Here is a 21,422-nt window from a genome sequence, read left to right on the forward strand (position 1 = left end):
GTGGAAGAGGAAAAGAAATCGTCCCCTCCTTTCTCATCTTTTGGGGAGTGACTCTGCCTGCCTGGATTAGAAAGGCCTGGCTTCATTCTCGGATCATCTTTCACTCTAATGAGTAGCGAAAAATGCAAATACAGATCGATCCATCCAGCGGTCATCGAGGACGCCTGTAATCTGCAAGGAAAGTTAGGCATCGGAAGGCCGAAAAGCAATTAGAAGGATGCCTGTAACCTTTCTTTAATGAGCAGCGATAATAAATGAGTCCTCTGATCTTACACCTGGAGGAGGTGGCCTCCCCTCAACCGATTCTCGGCTTTGAACCGCTCTGTGATCCTCACCTGAAGCCTGGTGGAGAGAGTCATCGCGGTTCAACTATCCTCCGCCGTTTGCCTACGGGGTCTGGGTAGTGCTGTCGAGTTCCCCTCCTGCGGGTGTGAGGGTTTTTTTCAGGGCTCAAGTTTAAGGTAGCCATCACGTGTGGAATTGTCTGATCATTCTATTTTCTCTATTTTTTGTGGCCCGAGTCGCGGCCTTCAAACCTCCCTGCAATCATCCCGGTTTCCAGGTTTGCTCCCATTCTGACCCTCAGGATCCTCTGCGAGCTGATCGAGGTGGGAAAAAAAGAAGAAGCAATGTAGTCTAGTGGACAGAGCATGGGTCCGTGAGTCAGAAGGACCTGGGTTCTAATTCCGGCTGCGCCACTCATCGGCTGCGCTACCCTGGGCAAGTCCATTCCCTTCTTTGTGTCTCAGTTTCCTCATCTGTAAAATGGGAATTAAGACTGTGAGCCCCACATGGGACAGGAACTGCTTCCAACCTAGTTTGCTTGTATACATCCTGAGGGCTAAGTAAGGTGCCTGGTGGCACATAAGGACAGGGAACATGTCTAATTCCTACCCAGTTATTCTCTCCCAGCGCTCAGTACAGTACTCAGCACCCAGTGAGCCCTTAATACAACTTAATAAATAAATAATAAATAATGAATGAATCAATCAAGGGCTTACTACATAACTCTGCTGCAGAATACTTTCCTAACTTTTTAGTACAGTGCTCCATACATAGAAAGCGCTCAATCGGTCATATTTATTGAGTGCTTATTATATGCAGAGCACTGCTCTAAGCACTTGGGAGAGTACAGTATAACAATATGATAGAGTTGGTAGACAAGTTCCCTGTCCTGAGGGAGCTTCTAGTCAACCATTATTATTAAGACTTGTGTAATGGCTGGTTCAGTAATGAGGCTGGAGTTATTCATTCATTCATTCAACCGTTTTTATTGAGCACTTACTGTGTGTAGAGCACTGTACTAAGCGCTTGGGAGGCAGCGTGGCTCAGTGGGAAGAGCCCGGGCTTGGGAGTCAGAGGTCACGGATTCAAATCCCGGCTCCGCCACCTGTCAGCCATGTGACTTTGGGCAAGTCACTTCATTTTTCTGTGCTTCAGTTGCCTCATCTATGAAATGGGGATTAAGACTGTGAGCCCCACGTGGGACAAGCTGATTACCTTGTATCTCCCTCAGTGCTTAGAAAAGTGCTTGGCACACAGTAAGCACTTAATAAATACCATTATTATTATTATTATTATTATTATTATTGGGAGAGTACGGTATAACAGAGTTGGTAGACATTTTCCCTGTCCACAATGAGATGAAATTGTAGAGGGAAAATGTTTTAAACATCTACTCTGTGACAGGACTAGTACTAAGTGCTGGGGTAGATACAAGCTAAACAGGTTGGACACAGTCCATGTCTCACCTGGGGCTCACGGGCTTGGCCACCAGATGAGATGACTGAGGCACAGAGAACTGAAGTGACTTGCCCAGGGTCCTACAGCAAACAAGTGGCGGTGTCAGGATTAAAACCCAGCCCCTCCTGATTCCCAGGCCCATGGTCTATACAGTAGATGGCACACTGCTTCTCGTGGCTTAGTGGAAAGAGCACAGGCTTGGGAGTCAGAGGAGGTGGGTTCTTGTCAGCTGTGTGACTTTGGACAGGGTCACAACTTCTCTGCGCCTCAGTTACCTCATCTGTGAAATGGGGACTAAGACTAGTGAGCCCCATGTAGGACAACCTTATTACCTTGGATCTGCCCCAGTGCTTAGAACAGTGCTTGGCACATAGTAAGGGCTTAACAAATACCATTATTATTGTGATTATTATTATTAAGGAACTTGTTCTACTGCGTGCAGCCCAAAGTACTGAGCACTTGGGACAGGATAAAGGAGTTGCAGATATAATCCTGTCCTCAAAGAGTTTACAATGTACTTTGTGGAGAACACAGTACTGAGAGCTAGGGAGAGTCCAGTAGAATTAGTAGAAATGATCCCTGTCCTGTGGAGCTTCCAGTTTACTGTGTGCAGGGCACTGTACTGAGTGCCTGGAGAGTATAATAGATTATGAGCCCCTGATGGGACCTGGATTGTGATAAATTCCCATTTGTGTACTCTTTCCCTATGCTTAGTACAGTGCTCTGCACGTGGTAAGCGCTTAAGAAATGTTATCACTACTACTAAAATGCAATCAAGTTATAGCCCAGTGGAGTTATAACTCAGCGGAAAGGAGTGCTCCTGATACGTGAGGGCTTCCTGGGAGACAGTCGTGGGAGGGACATGACTCAACGAGCCATGGCTGATCAGGAATTTCGTACTTTGTATAAAACACCCTCTCAGAGAGAATTAATCTTCCGATATGGGCGATCATGAATTTGCTCTTCACAAGCCCCTTTATTTTATGGCACGGGAGAAATGATTTCAGCAGATTAAACAATTGTTTCCTTAGCCATAATCATGAGCCTTCTTGATTTTTATGACACCCTGCATTTTTATTTTTATAGAATATCGCTGAGCTATAAAGCCTTATCATGCGACTGTTTATGCCGATCTCAGTAAGAGGAAACAATGCTCAAAGAAAGGGCCGGGTCAGTGTGATCGATTCTCAAAGAAGCGGCATGGTCTAGAGGACAGTGCAGGAGCCTGGCAATCAGAAGTCCGCGGTTCTAATCCCAGCTCTGTACTTGACTGCTGTGTGACCTTGAGAAAGTCACTTGACTTCTCTGGGCCTCAATTACCTCATCTGTTCAATGGGGATGAAATTCTCCTCTCTCCTATTTAGCCCCATGTGGGACATGGACTGCATCCAACTTGGCTTGAAACTATCCTAGCGCTTAGTACAGTGCCTGGTACAGAGTAAGTCCTTAGCAAATACCACTAAAACCATTGCAAAAAGCAACAACAAAGAAACAAAAAAATAAGACTTTGAAAGTGGGGAGATTGGTGGTCTGTCGGAGATGAAGCGTGGAAAGGAATTCCAGGCAAGAAGCAAGATGGGTGAGGGGTCGGGGGGCGAGTTCAAGATCACATGGCAGACAATTGGTGGAGCCGGGATTAAAACCCAGGTGCTCTGACTCCCAGCCCATGCTCTCTCCATGAGGCTGCAATGCTTCCATCCAGCTCCTGGAGCCCTCTAGACTGTAAGTTCATTGTGTTTTTTTTATTTACAGTATTTGTTAAACCCTTACTTTGTGTGGGCAGAGACTATATCTGTTACATTGTTACACTGTACTCTCCCAAGTGCTCAGTACAGTGATCTCAAACATTAAGTGCTCAATAAATACGATTGACTGAATGACTTTCAAGCTTGTTTTCCCTGTCAGTGAGCTTCTCTAGGATAATAATAATAATAATAATGATGGTATTTGTTAAGCGCTTACCATCAATCAATCGTATTTATTGAGCGTTTACTGTGTGCAGAGCACTGTACTAAGCGCTTGGGAAGTACAAGTTGGCGACATATAGAGATGCAAAGCACTGTTCTAAGTACTGGGGAGGTTACAAGGTGATCAGGTTATCCCACCAGGAGCTCACAGTTTTAATCCCCATTTTACAGATGAGGTAACTGAGGCCCAGAGAAGTTAAGTGACTTGCCCAAACTCACACAGATGACAGTTGGCGTAGCGGGGATTTGAACCCATTACCTCTGACTCCAAAGCCCATGCTCTTTCCACTGAGCCACGCGATTAATCAGTTGATAGTATTCAACTGTCCATTCGACGATATTCGGTATGGTCTGAAATGATAGGCTCTCAATACAGTATTCTGCACACAGTAGGTGCACAGAACAGGGTTCTGTACACAGTAGATGCTCAGTAGTATTTATTAAATTTACTGAGTGCCCTGTACTGAATGTCTACTCTGTGTTGAGCACTGTTCCAAGTGCTTACTGTGTGCAGAGCACTGCGTCAACATGTGTTGTGTGGAAAGCACTTTACTTAACAGCTGCTGGGCGCAGAGCACTGTACCAAACACCTGCTGTATGCTGAGCACTTTACCAAGCATCAGCCTTGTCTTTGTAGCTTAGAAGCAACACAATAAAAGTACAAGTCCCAGCAGCCTGGGAAGCAGCATGACCTAAGGTTAAGAACACAGGTCTGGGAATCAGCAGACCTGAGTTCGAATCCCAGCTCTGCCAGTTGCCCTGCCATGGACAGGAGATGCATAGAGAAGCAGCGTGGCTTATTGGAAAGAGCCCGGGCTTTGGAGTCAGAGGTCATGCGTTCAAATCCCGGCTCCGCCAATTGTCAGCTGGGTGACTTTGAGCAAGTCACTTCACTTCTCTGGGCCTCAGTTCCCTCATCTGTAAAATGGGGATTAAGATGCGAACCCCCCGTGGGACAACCTGATCACCTTGTAACCTCCCCAGCTCTTAGAACAGTGCTTTGCACATAGTAAGCGCTTAATAAATGCCATTATTATCATTATTATGGGCAAGCTGTGTGACCTTGGGAAGGTCACTGCACTTCTCTGTGCCTCTGTTTCCTCAACTGTAAAATGGGGATTCAATACCTGTTGTCCTTCCCATTTAAGGCCGAAAGCCCCATGCGGGAAAGGGACTGTGTCTGACCTAATCCCAGCACTTAGAACAGCATTGGACACGTAGAAAGTGCTTACCAAGTACCATCAAACAAACAAACAGATCAGCAGTCCCTGCCCTCATGAAGTTCGGAGTTTAGCATCTTGGCAAGCCCCAGCCATCCGATGGGATCATATGATCCATAGCCATTCTCCGTATTCCCAATTTTTTGCATGGGGAGATCTGCGTGGCTAATCTAAGGATTTTTTCACCCTTGACAAAGTAGGCACCTCAAGGCAGAGCCTATCGATCTCTACTGCAGACTCCTTAATCGCTGAGATGTTACCATGCAAATGAAGGACGAAGCCGGCTTGCGCTCAATGGGTGACTAGTTTTCTAATTGAGTGGGCTGTATCCCCATAATGGCTTCAAGATTCCTGGAAAATAGACAAAGGGAATTCGGAAGCACTGCTACAACCTGGAGAGAAAAGCTAAAGAACCCTCCCGAAAAATCCCAGCTCTCAGTTCTTCCCACCTTTGAAGGCTGCTGAATCGTAGTGCTTATTAAGCACATACTATGTGCCGGGCACTGTGCTATGTGCAGCTGGGAGTAGGAGAAGCAGCAAGGCTCAATGGACAGAGCCCGGGTTTCGGAGTAAAAGGTCATGGGTTCAAATCCTGGCACTGCCACTTGTCAGCTGTGTGACTCTGGGCAAGTCACTTCACTTCTCTGGGCCTCAGTTCCCTCATCTGGAAAATGGGAATGAAGACTGTGAGCCCCCCGTGGGGCAACCTGATCACCTTGTAACCTCCCCAGTGCTTAGAAGAGTGCTTTGCACATAGTAAGCGCTTAATACATGCCATCATCATTATTATTATTATTATTATTATTATTATTGTTATTATTATTATTATTATCACCTGTATATATGTATATGTGTTTGTACATATTTATTACTCTATTTATTTTACTTGTACATATCTATTCTATTTATTTTATTTTGTTGGTATGTTTGGTTTTGTTCTCTGTCTCCCCCTTTTAGACTGTGAGCCCACTGTTGGGTAGGGACTATCTCTATATGATGCCAACTTGTACTTCCCAAGCGCTTAGTACAGTGCTCTGCACACAGTAAGCGCTCAATAAATACGATTGATGATTATTATTATCTGTAAAAAGACTGTGAGCCCCATGTGGGACAAAGATTGGGTCCAACCCAATTTGCTTGTATCCACCCCAGTGCTTATTACAGTGCCTGGCACACAGTAAGCACTTAACAAATACCACAATTATTATTACTATTATTATTATTAAGGAACTGTTCTAATTCTTTGAAACTATTAAATAAATGGCACATATCCCACTATTCTTGACCACGCAGCCCAGGAACATCTCCAAGAAGCAGCAGAGAAGCAACGTAACCTAGTGGTTAGAGCAGGGCCTCGGGAGTCAGAAGGACCAGGTAGAGAAGCAGCATGGCTCAGTGGAAAGAGCACGGGCTTGGGAGTCAGAGGTCATGGGTTCTAATCCCGCCACCTCCACATGTCTGCTGTATGACCTTGGGCAAGTCGCTTAACTTCTCTGAGCCTCAGTTACCTCATCTGTAAAATGGGGATGAAGACTGGGAGCCCCACATGGGACAACCTAATTACCTTATATCCCCCCGAGTGCTTAGAACAGTGCTTTGCACATAGTAAGTGCTTAACAAATGCCATCATTATTATTGCAGAAGCAGCATAGCTCAGTGGAAAGAAACCAGGCTTTGGAGTCACAGGTCATGGGCTCAAATCCCGGCTCTGCCAATTGTCAGCTGTGTGACTTTGGGCAAGTCACTTAACTTCTCTGTGCCTCAGTTACCTCATCTGTAAAATGGGGATTAAAACTGTGAGCCCCCCATGGGACAACCTGATCACCTTGTAATCTCCCCAGCGCTTAGAACAGTGCTTTGCACATAGTAAGTGCTTAAGAAATACCATTAAAAAAAGGACCAGGGTTCTAATCCCTCCACCTCTATTTGTCTGCTCTGTGACCTTGGGCAAGTCACTTCACTTCGCTGTGCCTCAGGTTTCCTCATTTGCAAAATAGGGATTAAGACTGTGAGCCCCATGGGGGACAGGGACTGTGTCCAACCTGATTAGCTTGTATTTAACCCAGCGCTAAGTATGGTGTCTGGCACATAGTAAGAGCTTAACAGATACCGTTAAAACAAAGCACAGCGAAGACCTAAGGACATCTAATCTAGAGTCAAACTTCTGACAGACACAATTACAGGACAATAACATCAGAGCCACTGAAAGCACAAACTGCAAACATTCCCCGTGATGAAATCATCCCTCTAATGGGGCTTAACTTGAAAATAGGGTTTAGTCTCCTTTCAGAAGCATTTGGGAGGGAAATGGGGATGGGAGAGGCCTGTCTTTCTCCTGGAAGCATTCTCTTCTCAGAAAAGGTAAGCAAAAATAACCTTCACCTTCTCTAATCCCAACTCGAAGATAAATTCTTCCCTCAGGGCAGAGGTGAATTTAGTCTGGCCAGTAGGAAACTTATTTTCTTTATTGCTTTTTCAAACTATGAATTGCTTATGGGGGGGAAAAAACAAAGGATTGGAAATGAGGTTCAATGAGCTGAAGAGAAAGCTGGAATTTAACCAAGGTTCTTCAAACTTAGTTGTGTTGGAGAATTTTCTCTGAAGTGTGCCTGGTGTCTTGTGGTGGGAACCTTCCCGTGATAGACAGGTAGAGAGCAGTGAGGTCTAGCAGGTAGTCCACATTTCTAGGAAACAAAGGATCTGGATTCTAATCCCATTTTGACGCTTCTTTGCTGCGTGACCTTGGACAAGACACTGACCTTCCCTATGCCTCAGTTCCCTCATCTGTAAAATGGGGATTAAATCATAACTCCCTATTACTAAGACTGCAAACCCTACATGGGACAGGGACTGTCTAACCAGATTATCTTGTAGCTATCGAAGTGTTTAGTACAGTGCTCGGCACATAATATGTGCTTCACAAGCACCAAAAATAAAAAGATCTTCAAACCAGAATGGGGCAGTCCAACAATACTGACAAGGCTACAGCCTCCTTTAAGAAGAAGCAAACCTCTTTCCTGAAGGAGATCTCATTTTGTTTCATTCATTCAATCCTATTTATTGACGTGTGCAGAGCACTGTACTAAGCACCTGGTAGAGTACAATACAACAATAAACAGCTACATTCCCTGCCCACAGCGACTGCTAGTTGTCTCACATATTTCAGATTTTACTCAAGGCAAACATCATGGAAACATCTTCAGGGTTTGAAAGAGTAGAGCTCTCTGAGAGTATACTCACCAATGAAGAGAAGCAGTGTGGCCTAATGGATAGTACCTTTGTTTGGGAGTCAGAAGGACCCGAGTTCTAATCCTTGCTCCACCACTTGTCTGCTCAGTGACCTTAGGCAGGTCACTTTACTTTTCTGGGCCTCAGTTACCTCATCTGTAAACTTGGGATTAAGACCGTGAGCCCCATGTAGGACAAGGACTATCTTTCATCCATCCCAGTGCTTAGTACAGTGCCTGACACATAGTAAGTGCTTAACAAATGTCATTAAAAAAATAACAAGAATAACAAAAATGACTCTACATCAGCCAGCTGTTTTCTGGATTTCTGTGACCTATTCAATCAATCGATCAGTCACTCTCCTTTAAAGATTTATTGAACGCACATCTCCTCCAAGAGGCCTTCCCCAGTTAAGCCCCCATTTCTTCTTCTCCCACTCCCTTCCCCCACTAGACTTTAAGCTCGAGGTGGGCAGGAAATGTGCTGTCATATTGTGCTCTCCCAATCATTTAGTATAATTCTCTGCACAAGGTAAGCACTCAATAAATATGATTGATAAATTGGAATTCTCTGACCATTTACTGTGTGCAAAGCCATCAATCGTTGGTATTTACTGAGGGCTTACTGTGTTCAGAGCACTGTTCTAAGCACTAGGGAGAGTCCAATACCACAGAGTTCCCTGCCCATAATGAGCTTACAGTCTAGAGTGAGAGAGAGAGAGAGAGAGAGAGAGAGAGAGAGAGAGAGAGAGAGAGAGAGAGAGATTAATTTTGAAGAATGGGCTAGTCATTTCATGGGTCAGGTTTGGCAACATCAGTCCCAGCAGGTGTCCTGATGGCGAACCCAGGTAATTGTAATTTCCAAGCGCTTAGCGCAGTGCTCTGCGCACTGTAAGCGCTCAATAAATATGATTGAATGAATTGAATGAATGAATGATGGCCAAGTCAATACTCTTCCCACCTGACCACCAGCAGGACTGTAAGGAGGTGAGAAATAAAAATATGTTTGCATGCCTCGAGTTTTGTAAAAGACAAACGTATGAGATGGAGAAATCTCATTCATTTTCTTGGTCTGGATTGAATTCATGAATGGTTTGGTTGAGGGAAGGTTAATCTCGAGGATCAGCTTGGTACAATAATAATAATAATTATGGTGTTTATCAAGTTCTTATTATTTTCCAAGCACCGTACTAAGCCCCCTTTCAGGATTGCACCTGGAGAGTTTCCAGTCCTCTACCAGTCTTGGCTATGGGAGGGAAAGCCAAGCAGAGGCCCACCCATCCTATTCCTAGCTTGGCCAGTGGCTAGTGAGTGGCAAGCAATCTGCTACAAGTCAAAGCTCCCCTGTGCTGGGCAGCAGCGGCACGAGAGAGAGTTGAAGGTGGAGATTCGAGTTTACTGCGCGGAAGGCAGCGATGGTAAACCACTTTCAGATTTTTGCCAAGAAAGTTCTTTGGATACACCACCGGAATGATCGCAGATGGAGAGCGGGGCCGAAAATGACTCAACGGCATAAGACAAGACTGTACTAAATAAATACGATTGAATGAATAAACACTGGGAATGATACAAGATAATTAGATTGGACACAGTCTAAAGGAGGAGGGAGAACAGATATTGAATCCCCATTTTACAGATGAGAAAACTGAGAAAACTGAGGTACAGAAAAATTCGTTCATTCATTCAATCATATTTATTGAGCGCTTCCTGTGTGCAGAGCACTGTGCTAAATAAACACTTGGAAAGTACAATTCAGCAACAGATAGAGACAATCCCCACCCAACAGCGGGCTCACAGTCTAGAAATGGGGAGATAGACACGAAAGTGACTTGTCCAAAGTCACACAGCAGACAAGTGGCAGAGGCAGAATTAGAACCCGGGTTCTCTGACTATGCATAACTACTAAGGAACAAGGGAAAATTGATGTTACTTTGCATTCCTTCATGAACATTATTATTATTCCTGTTTTTTAAAAAATTATAACAGTTAAAGGAATGTGGGAGTGTCACCAGTTAGGAAAGAGCAAAGGTCTCTTTATGAAACTATTAAAAATGATTTTCCCTTAAGGTTGGTATGCAGATTAATCTTTGTATATGTATGAACAGCTTTCATGACAAGGTGTTCAGACTTGAAATTTTACTATTAATCTTCATCGGATTCCTTTAAGGGGAGGCAGGTGAAAAACATTCTATCAAATATATATTGCTGAAATGAGGACGGACTTTAATTAAAGAGAAAGAAAGAGACAGAAAAAGGTAATTGGAATTCCGAAGTCTCCTTGATGGAGATGTAAGTAATACAATATTTTCTAGAAATTGGCTCCCGCCTAGGACAGCTAAATGAGCGAAGAATGATTCATCCCCAGATGATGGATGATTTCTTCCCTCTCCAAGAAAATGTGTAGGCCTGGTATTGAATCTTGGAGTGGTTGGGGTGGAAAAAGAATAGGAAATGGATGTCTGTCAGCCCCAGTGGGGTCTTCCATTCCGTGACCTGGTGACTTTCAAGTGATCAAGGTCGGCCAACCAAGATTGGTAATCCCGGGAGGACTAGAAGCCAACTGATGGGTGGCTGCCAAGGTAAGACAGAAAACATAGTTCCTTGTGGTACAGCAGCTGAAGAGTTAATGATGGAGAATGCTTGATGGTCCATTTCCTGGGAGAGGTGGAAACATTATCAACATCATTATAATTATCATCAATGGTAGTTATTGAGTTCTTACTGTGTGCAGAGCCCTGTACTAAGCTTGGGAGAATAATAATAATAACAATAATAATAATGGTATTTGTTAAGCACTTACTATGTGCCAAGCACTGTTCTAGTGCTAGGGTAGATACAAGGTAATCAGGTTGTCCCACAAGGGGCTCACAGTCTTAATGCCCATTTTACAGATGAGATAACTAAGGCACAGAGAAGTTAAGTGACTCAACCAAAGTCACATGGCTAAGTGGCAGAGTCAGGATTAGAACCCACAACCTCTGACTCCCAAGCCCGTGCTCTTGCCACTAAGCCACGCTGCTTCTCCTGTACAGCAGAGTTGGTAGATAGGCTGCCCACCCCTAACAAGCTTACAGTCCAAGATGAAGGGTTCATCCACATTAATGGGATTTATTGAGTGCTTACTGTGTGCAGAGCACTGTTCTGAGCCCTTGGGAGACTTGGTAGATGGGCTGCCCACCCCCAACAAGCTTACAGTCCAAGATGAAGGGTTCATCCACATTAATGGGATTTATTGAGTGCTTACTGTGTGCAGAGCACTGTTCTGAGCCCTTGGGAGACTCTGATATGACAGAGTTGGTAGACAAGTTCCCTGCCCACAAGGAGCTTACAGTACAAGATGAAGCGTTCATCCTCATCGAAGGTACTTATCAAGTGCTCACTGTGTGCAAAGCACCGTACTAAACGTTTGGGAGAGGACAATATGACAGAGTTGGTAAACACGTTCCCTGCCCACAGTGAGCATACAGTCTAGAGGTGGATGGATACAGCATTAAAATCAACTATGCTTCTAAACCTAAGCGCTTTGTGGTTGAGGGAGGGGCAAATGAAGGACGCAAATCCAAGTGGAAGTATCAATTAGTAACAAACACGAATGCTTGAGTTATTTTTATTTCTTTTTTTATGGTACTTGTTAAGCACTTACCATGTGCCAGGCTCTGTACTAAGCTCTAGGGCAGATGCAAGATAATCAGATTGGGCACAGTTCCAATTTGTGGGGCTCCCAGTCTTAATACCCAGTTTACAGATGAGGAAATGGAGGCCCAGAAAAGTTAAGCGACTTGCCCGAGGTCACACAGCAGACAAGTGGAGGCTTCAGGATTTGAATCCAACTCCTCTGGTGGAGAAATAGTTTCCCGTTCTCTGTGAGTGTTGGTGCTTAGAAGTTAGTTTGTTGTGGGAGGGAATGTGTCCTTTTATTCATTCATTCAATCGTACTGATTGTGCACTTGCTGTTTGCAGAGCACTGTACTTGGGAAGTACAAATGGGCAACATATATTATTCTTATTAATTCATTGTTCTGTTTTTCTCTCCCAAGTGTTTAGTAATAATAATAATAATGATGGCACTTATTAAGCACTTACTATGTGCAAAGAACTGTTCTAAGCACTGGGGAGGTTACAAAGTGATCAGGTTGTCCCAAAGGGGGCTCACAGTCTTAATCCCCATTTTACGGATGAGGTAACTGAGGCCTAGAGAAGTGAATTGACTTGCCCAAAGTCACACAGCTGACAATTGGCAAAGCTGGGATTTGAAGCCAAGACCGCTGACTCCAAAGCCCGTGCTCTTTCCACTAAGCCACACTGCTCTGCACATAATAAGCGCTCAACAAATGTGATTGATTGATTTACTGACTGGCTAAGGAGTCTTGCATGCTTCCTAGATCCTGAAACCCTCATCCCTCCCTGGGTAAGCCCAGACCCACACACTCACAGAGTCCTTTGGCAGCTGAAAAATGATGCCAAGGAAGCAAAGAATTCTGGGTCTGAAAGGATTTTAAGTGGTCAACTCCAGGCAGGACTATATTGGGTAATGATGAGCATGTTGATTCTCTCACTTTTACGTCCTGTGGACTTCCACTCTCCCCATATTCAAAGCCCTAATCGAATCTTGTCTCCTCCATGAAGCCTTCCCTAACTCTTATATTCCCACCCTTTGAGAGACAGTGTGGCCTAATGGAAAGGGCACAGGCCTGGGAGTTAAAGGTCCTGGGTTCTAATCCTAGATCCACGCTATACCTGCTGTTCACCTCCTTCACCTCCTCCAGGAGGCCTTCCCAGACTGAGCCCCTTCCTTCCTCTCCCCCTCGTCCCCCTCTCCATCCCCCCATCTTACCGTCTTCCCTTCCCCACAGCACCTGTATATATGTATATATGTTTGTACATATTTATTACTCTATTTATTTATTTATTTATTTATTTTACTTGTACATATCTATTCTATTTATTTTATTTTGTTAGTATGTTTGGTTTTGCTCTCTGTCTCCCCCTTTTAGACTGTGAGCCCACTGTTGGGTAGGGACTGTCTCTATACGTTGCCAACTTGTACTTCCCAAGCACTTAGTACAGTGCTCTGCACACAGTAAGCGCTCAATAAATACGATTGATTGATTGCTGTGTGACCACGGGCAAGTCACTTAGCTCTCTGTGCCTCAGTTCCTTCATTAACAAAATGGGGAATCAATCCCTGCTCTCCCTCCTACTTAGACTGTGAGTTCCATGCAGGACCCGATTATCTTGTATCTACCCTAGCACTTAGAACAAGGTTTGGTACACAGTAAGTGCTTAGCAAAAATGATTATGATAATTATCATTATCATTAGTATTATTCTTCATTCTGTGTCACCTATGCACTTGGGTCCAAAGCCACTGTGACCTTAAGTACTCACTGAACCACTCAGGACGTTGACATCCATATGTAGATAATATACTGCTTCTCCTTTATTTTATTGTCTATATTCCCCACCAAACTGGAAGCACCTTGGGACCACCATACCAACTTGTACTTCCCAAGCGCTTAGTACAGTGCTCTGCACACAGTAAGTGCTCAATAAATACGATTGATTGATTGATTGATTGATTGATCGGGGATCATGGCTACCAACTGTATTGTATTATTCTGTGTACTCAGTAGAGTGAGAAGCAGCATGGCTTAGTGGAAACCCGGGCTTGGGAGACAAAAGTCATGGGTTCTAATCCCTGTTCTTCCACTAGCCTTCTGTATGACCTTGGGCAAGTCACTTCACTTCCCTGTGCCTCAGTTCCCTCATCTGTAAAATGAGGATTAAGACTGTGAGCCCCACATGGGACAACCTGATTAACCTTGTATCTACCCCAGCACTTAGAACAGTGCTTAGCACATAATAAGCACTTCACATATACCATTATTATTAGTATTTATTATTACTGTGCTCAGCACACAATAGATTGGAAGCTCCTTGTGGGCAGGGATCCTGTACTGTCCTCTCCCAAATGATTAACACAGTTCTCTCCCCGTAGGAGTGCTCAGTAAGTACCATTGATTGATTGACTGAAGTGAAAAAAAATAATAATAATAATAATGGCATTTGTTAAGCGCTTACTATGTGCAAAGCAGTGTTCTAAGTACTGGGAGGTTACAAGGTGATCAGGTTGTTCCATGGGGGGCTCACAGTCGTAATCCCCATTTTCCAGATGAGGTAACTGAGGCACAGAGAAGTTGTGACTTGCCCAAAGTCACACAGCTGACAGTTGGCGGAGCTGGGATTTGAGCCCATGACCTCTGACTCCAAAGCCCATGGTCTTTCCACTGAGCCACGTGGCTTCTCTATGGTCTTCATAGTCAAACTCCCTGGAGATGAAATAGGCAATTTTTGGCCAGATGAAGCTGTCACTCCACTCCTGGCATCATCTTTCTCAGGACTGAATCCCTATCCATGCTTTACATTTCAAGAAGCTGTGCAGCCTAGCGGAAAGAGCCCTGGCCTGTGAGTCAGAAGACCTGGGTTCTAATCCCAGTTTTACCACTTGTCTGCTGGGTGATCTTGGGTGAGTCACTTCAATTCTCTGTAGCTCAGTTCCCTTGTCTGGAAAATGGAGATTCAGTACTTGTTCTCCCTCCTCTTTAGACTGTGAGCCTCATAGTGGGACCTAATTATCTTGTGTCTATCCAGTGTTTCATACAGTGCTTGGCACATAGTAATTGCTTAACCAAATCCTTGATAATGATTATTATTATTGGTATCATTTCATTATGGAGAGGGAATGTATCCAACCTGGTTAGCTTGTCTCCACTCCAGCACTTTGAACAGTGCCTGACATGTAGTAAGTGCTAACTAAAAGCGTTAAAAAAATATCTGAATCTTCAAGCCACCTGTGTTCTCCCTTCCCTTAGAAAAAGATGGAATTTCACTGAGAGAACAGGTGCAGGGGTTGAGATTTCATTTTCAGGTGGATAATGTTGCTCTATTAATGATGTTATTGACCTAATCTTGCTGTTTGTCCCCTAAACATGATTACATTTAAACAGCAAGTTAGTAATATGTAACTCTGATATAATGGATTGATTTTTTTCAAACATTTTCATCCATTTGAAAAATGTCTAGCCTCTTAATAAATGGAAATTACAGTACAATTAGATTCAATATTTAAATAATCACTTTTAGTGTGCGGAATTGGAGTGTCACATTTTACAAAGCACTTTTAATTATTTGAAAAAATGGAATGCCAGTTAATACATTTTTGCAATTAAAAATGAGCCAAGTATCATTTTCTAATAACATTTACATTAAGATCGAACTAAAATGTTTTCACCTTCTGCTGACTGAGTCTAGGGTGTCGTTCAAGGTTTTTCAATAGCCAACACGTTAGGGTACCAAAGCACTATATTTCTCCCAGGTCACACCTGTATTTAAAGATCTTAAAATCTTTGAGGGTAGTAATTTTGTCTACTAATTCTATTGTCCTCTCTCAAGATCTGAGTCCCGTGTTCTGTACACAGTAGACTGTAAGCTCCTTGTGGACAGATACTGTCTGCTCACTCTATTGACTGTCCCCGAAACTCAGTAGAGTGCTCTGCGCACAGTAGACCATCAACTCCTTAAAGCCTGAAATCTTGTCTACTGATTCTATTGTATGTTCCCAAATGCTCAGTACAGTATTCTGCACACAGGAGGTGCTCAACAAATAGTACTGGTGCATTGACTAATTTTCATGAGTGGATGAATTAATCCCAGCTTCTAAGGAACTTTCCAAACAGAGAAGGTGCTACTTGGTTTCTTTGAGGAAAGGAAAATTCCCAATCTCTGTTATAATATTTGTGGCATTTCTTAAGCACTTACTATGTGCCGGGCACTGTACTAAGTGCTGGGGAGGATTCAAGCAAATCAGGTCAGACACAGACTTATTGCTCATTTTACAGATGAGGTAACTGAGGTACAGAAAAGTGAAGTGACTTGCCCAAGGTCACATGGCAGATAGGTGGTGGAGGTAGGATTAGAACCCAGGTCCTTCTGATTCACAGGTCTGGGCTCTATCCACTAGACCACACTGCTTTTCTTAAACTTCTATTCAGACTTCTATTGAGAAACCTGATCCTCTTCGATTGTTTGACTGATCCAAAGGTGTGGCTTGCTAAAGAACTAATCCAGAAAACGGCTTTGCAATCATGCTCACCCGTAACCAAACGGACTGCTGGCCTTTGAACTGTAGAGGAAAGCAAAGGAACGAATGTGGCGTTTCTTCCCACAGTAGTCGACACGAAGGCCATTTTAATTTCGTTAGTTTTGCTCCAAAGCAGGTTTGTCCAAAGAGTTCCTTGCCACATCCCTCAGAGAGACAACTCGTTGCCTCATTGTTAAATGGAGTGGAACAATTTTCTTTTATCAGATGGATCCTGACTAGTAGAGTAATTTGGTTTTCACCAACCTGGTATAGAAGTCCACTTGCTTTATTGACCTTGTATGTGTATAACTTATAGAATGTTGTAGTAAATCATACACACACACACACACACACACACACACACACACACACACACACAGGATTGATCTGGGTGAACTTAATGATAGGACAATAATTATCCAATTTTTTTTAATGGTATTTGTGAAGCACTGAAGCACTTAATATGTGTCAGGCACTGTACTATTCAATGGGGTAGATACAAGATCATCAGGGTGGGCACAGTCCATGTCCCACGTGGGGCTCACAGTCTTAAACCCCCTTTTACAGATGAGGGAATTGAGGCCATGAAAATGGGGACTGAGACCATGAGCCCTAATGGGACCGGGAATGTGTCCAACTCAATTTCCTTGTATCCACCCCAGGACTAAGTACAGTGCCTGGCACATAGTAAGCACTTAACAAATACCATCATTATTATTATTACTATTAAAATCTGCCCTTTCCTCTCCATCCAAACTGCTACCATGCTAATACAAGCACTCCTCCTAACCCTCCTGGATTACTGCATCAGCCTTCTTGCTGACCTCCCAGCCGCCTGTCTCTCTCCACCGCAGTCCATACTTCACTCTGCTGCCCAGATCATTTTTCTACAAAATTGTACAGGACTTTTCTTCCCAATCCTCAAAAAACTCCAGTGGTTGCCCATCCACCTCTGCATCAAACAAAAACTCCTCACCATCAACTTTAAAGTCCTCCATCACCTTGCCCCCTCCTCCCTCACCTTGCTACTTCCTACTCCACGACTTGTCAGCTGTATGACTTTGGGCAAGTCACTTAACTTCTGTGCCTCAGTTACCTCATCTGTAAAATGGGGATTAAGACTGTGAGCGCCATGTGGGACAACCTGATGGCCATGTATCTATCCCAGTGCTTAGAATAGTGCTCAGCGCATAATAAATGTTTAACAAATACCATTATTATTATCATTATCCAGTACACTGCACTTCTCTAATGCCAACCTTCTCATTTTGCTTTGATCTCGTCTATCTCACCGTCCACCCCTCTCCCACATCCTGCCTCTCTCCTCAAATCTGACAGACAATTACTTTTCCCTCTGTCAAAATTTTTTTGAAGACACATCTCCTCCAAGAAGCCTTAGCCCCCTTTTCCTCTTCTCTCACTCACTTCTGGGTCACCCTGACTCACGCCCTTTGTTTCCCCCCTCCCAACCTCGCATCACTTATGTACATATCTGTCATTTATATAACTTATTTATTGATATTAATGCCTGTCTCCCCACATCTAGACTGTAAGCTCATTGTGGGCAGGGAATTTATAAGTTTATTTTTGTATTGTATCCTCCCAAGCACTTAGAACAGTACTCTGCGTAGAGTAAGCAGTCAGTCAATATGATTGAATGAAGGAGTTTACACTCTAGAGGCAGACATTAAAATAAATGACAAAGAGGGGAAGAAGCAGAGGATAAGGATTTGGACATAAGGGTTGTGGGGCTGGGGTCGGGGCAGGGGGGGGGATTTCAAAGCGCTGAAAGGGTTATGCATCCAAGTACTTAGGGGATGCAGGAGGGAGGGCAAATGGGGTGGGGGAGATGAGACATTAGTCTGGGAAGACTTCCTGGAGGAGGTATGAGCCAGTGGTCTTTCAAATGTGAAGGGTAGATTCAAGGATCCACCCTTGAACCTGGGTAGATTACGGGACGACATTCAAAAACTCATGGAGACAGAGCTCGGCGTTTTATTTTGCGAGTTTTAAAAGCTAAAAGGAGTCTGAGAACAGAAGAACAGAGGGGCAAGAAGACTATTGAAAGAAAAGGAGAAATCACAGTTCTCAACCGAAGCAGAGGAATGTTTTTGCGGGGACAAGGAAATATAGGAAGCCATTGGCTGGTTTCCCCATCCCAGGCACTATTGCCTACCCGAAAGCTGAAAAGCATGGAAAAATCCCCCTGGAATGCTGGCCACAGTCCCAGCAATGTCTGGCTGGATTCCTTGGGATAGCGATAAGATTATGAGCATATTGTGGGCAGGGAATGTGTCTGCTTATTGTTATATTGTACTCTCCCAAACGCTTAGCACAGTGTTCTGCACCAAGTGCTCAATAAATACAATTGACTGACTGACTTAGAACTTCAAAGTTGCCTGGATCTTTTGTGTGGCAGTTATTGTTTCTATCAATCGAAGTTCGATTGGCCAACGAGCACTACTCATGTCAAGTGCTCAGTCAAAAGAGAGTATTTGTCTTTTCAGGCAAGCTCAAGGATTTTGCTTAATGTCAGTGAGTTTTCATCGGCGACTTGGGATTAGCAAAAAATTCTCCCAGCATTTAAATTTAAGTCCTATGGTTATGTCCTTGAGAACCAAGTGATGGAATTCAGTTGCCGGGTTAATTAACTCCAGTTTTCTGGGGGCCAGATGGACAAGAGCTTTGGTCCGCATGGATTTTTCTAAGTTTCTGTGTTGTGAGCCAGGAAAAGAATAGTACAGATTCAGCTGCTCACCTAAAGGAAAAGGAAAAAAAAGGTGCGGGGGAAATAGAGAATGTGTCTGCTTATTGTTCTATTGTACTCTCCCAAGCACTTAACAGAGTGTTCTGCACACAGTATGCGCTCAACGAATATGATTAAACGAATGAATGAGAAATGAGAGACTGAAAAATCTAGACAGATTCTTTTCACTCATTCAATTGTATTTATTGAGCACTTACCGTGTGCAGAGCACTGTACTAACTGCTTGGGAAGTACAAGTCAGCAACTTATAGAGACAGTTACTACCCAACACTGGGTTCACAGTCTAGAAGGGAGAGACAGACAACAAAACAAAGCATGTAGACAGGTGTCAAAATTGTCAGAACAAATAGAATTATAGCTATATGCACATCATTAACAAAATAATTAGAATAGTAATTATGTACAAGTAAAATAAATAGAGGAATAAATCTGTACAAATATATACAAGTGTTGTGGGGAGGGGAAGGAGGTAGGGCCGGGGGAATGGGGAGGAGGAGAGGAAAAAGGGGGCTCAGTCTGGGAAGGCCTCCTGGAGGAGGTGAGCTCTCAGTAGGGCTTTGAAGGGAGGAAGAGAGCTAACTTGGCGGATGTGTAGGGGGAGGGCATTCCAGGCCAGGGGAAGGACATGGGCCGGGGGTCGACAGTGGGACAGGTGAAAATGAGGCACAGTGAGGAGGTTAGTGGCAGAGGAGGGGAGGGTGCGGGCTGGGCTGTAGAAGGAGAGAAGGGAGGTGAGGTAGGAGGGGGAGAGGGGATGGACAGCCTGAAGCCGAGAGTAAGGAGTTTTTGCTTGATTCGTAGGTTGACAGGCAACCACTGGAGAATTTTGAGGAGGAGAATGACATGCCCAGAGCGTTTCTGTACAGAGATAATCCGGAGAGCAGAGTGAAGTATAGACTGAAGTGGGGAGAGACAGGAGTATGGGAGATCAGAGAGGAGGCTGATGTAGTAATCCAGTTGGGATCGGATGAGAGATTGAACCAGCAAGGTAGCAGTTTGGATGGAAAGGAAAGGGCTGATTTTGGCGATGTTGTGGAGGTGAGACCGGCAGGTTTTGGTGATGGATTGGATGTGAGGGGTGAACGAGAGAGCGGAGTCGAGGATGACATCAATGTTGTGGGCTAGTGAGATGGGAAGGATGTCAGTGCCATCTACAGTAATGGGAAAGTCAGGGAGAGAACAGGGTTTGGGAGGGAAGATAAGGTGCTCAGTCTTGGACATATTGAGTTTTAGATGGCAGACAGACATCCAGATGGAGATGCTCTGAAGGCAGGAGGAGATATGAACCGGGAGGGAGGGAGAGCGAGCAGGGGTGGAGACGTAAATTTGGGTGTCATCAGTGTAGAGATGGTAGTTGAAGCCGTGGGAGTGAATGAGTTCACCAAGGGAGTGAGTGTAGATAGAGAACAGAAGGGGACCAAGAACTGACCCTTGAGGAACCCCTACAGTAAGGGGATGGGAGGGGGAAGAGGAACCCACAAAGGAGACTGAAAATGAAAGGCCAGAGTGATAAGAGGAGAACCAGGAGAGGACGGAGTCTGTGAAGCCAAGGTTGGATAGCATGTTGAGGAGAAGGGGGTGGTCCAAAGTGTCGAAGGCAGCTGAGGGGTCGAGAAGGATTAGGATAGAGTAGGATCCATTAGATTTGGCAAGAAGGAGGTCATTGGTGACCTTTGCGAGGGCAGTTTCGGTGGAGTGGAGGGGACGGAAGCCAGATTGGAGGGAGCCAAGGAGAGAGTTGGCACTGAGGAATTCGAGGCAGCGAATGTAGATGACTCATTCTAGGAGTCTGGAAAGGAAGGGTAGGAGGGAGATAGGGCGATAACTAGAAGGAGAGGTGGGGTCAAGAGAGGGTTTTTTTAGGAAGGGGGGGACCTTTGCATGTTTGAAGGCAGAGAGGAAGGAACCAGTGGAGAGTGAGCAGCTGAAGATGGAAGTTAAGGAAGGGAGGAGGGAAGGGGAGAGAGTTTACACAAAATGAGAGAGAATGGGCTTCCATTTTCCACTATAACAAAAACAGAGGTATTTATTAACCACCCACCACTTTCTATCATTCTTGTTTTTTTATGCTATGATTTTTGCTGAAACATTCCTTTTTTTTCTATATTTTTTCATTATCTTGTTCCTTCGTCATGGATGGGTATAAGCATGCTAATTTTGAGATGCTGAAAAGATCTTTTGCTTTCAGGTTGGAAAGAAATTCAATGTTGGAATGCTAGTGGTTGTTCCAATCCTGGTTTTCTGATACTTTTTTTACATAACTTCTTTGAATGTGAATTTTCTATCCTTTTAGTGAGCTATGCCAGTAAAATTCCAATGGAAATCTTTAAGAAGGGGTGTGGCCTTGAGGAAAGAGCAC

General features: G+C 44.1%; 1 non-coding gene across 1 annotated transcript; it reads left to right on the forward strand.

The window, feature by feature from the left end:
- The first annotated feature begins 9,353 nt into the window (after positions 1-9,353).
- LOC119937350 lies at positions 9,354-9,491 on the forward strand. Its single transcript, XR_005454025.1, has one exon. It is a non-coding gene; the product is annotated as a small nucleolar RNA SNORA7 (small nucleolar RNA).
- Positions 9,492-21,422: the final 11,931 nt, after the last annotated feature.

Source organism: Tachyglossus aculeatus, chromosome 14, assembly GCF_015852505.1.
Source record: "Tachyglossus aculeatus isolate mTacAcu1 chromosome 14, mTacAcu1.pri, whole genome shotgun sequence".
NCBI lineage: Eukaryota > Metazoa > Chordata > Mammalia > Monotremata > Tachyglossidae > Tachyglossus > Tachyglossus aculeatus.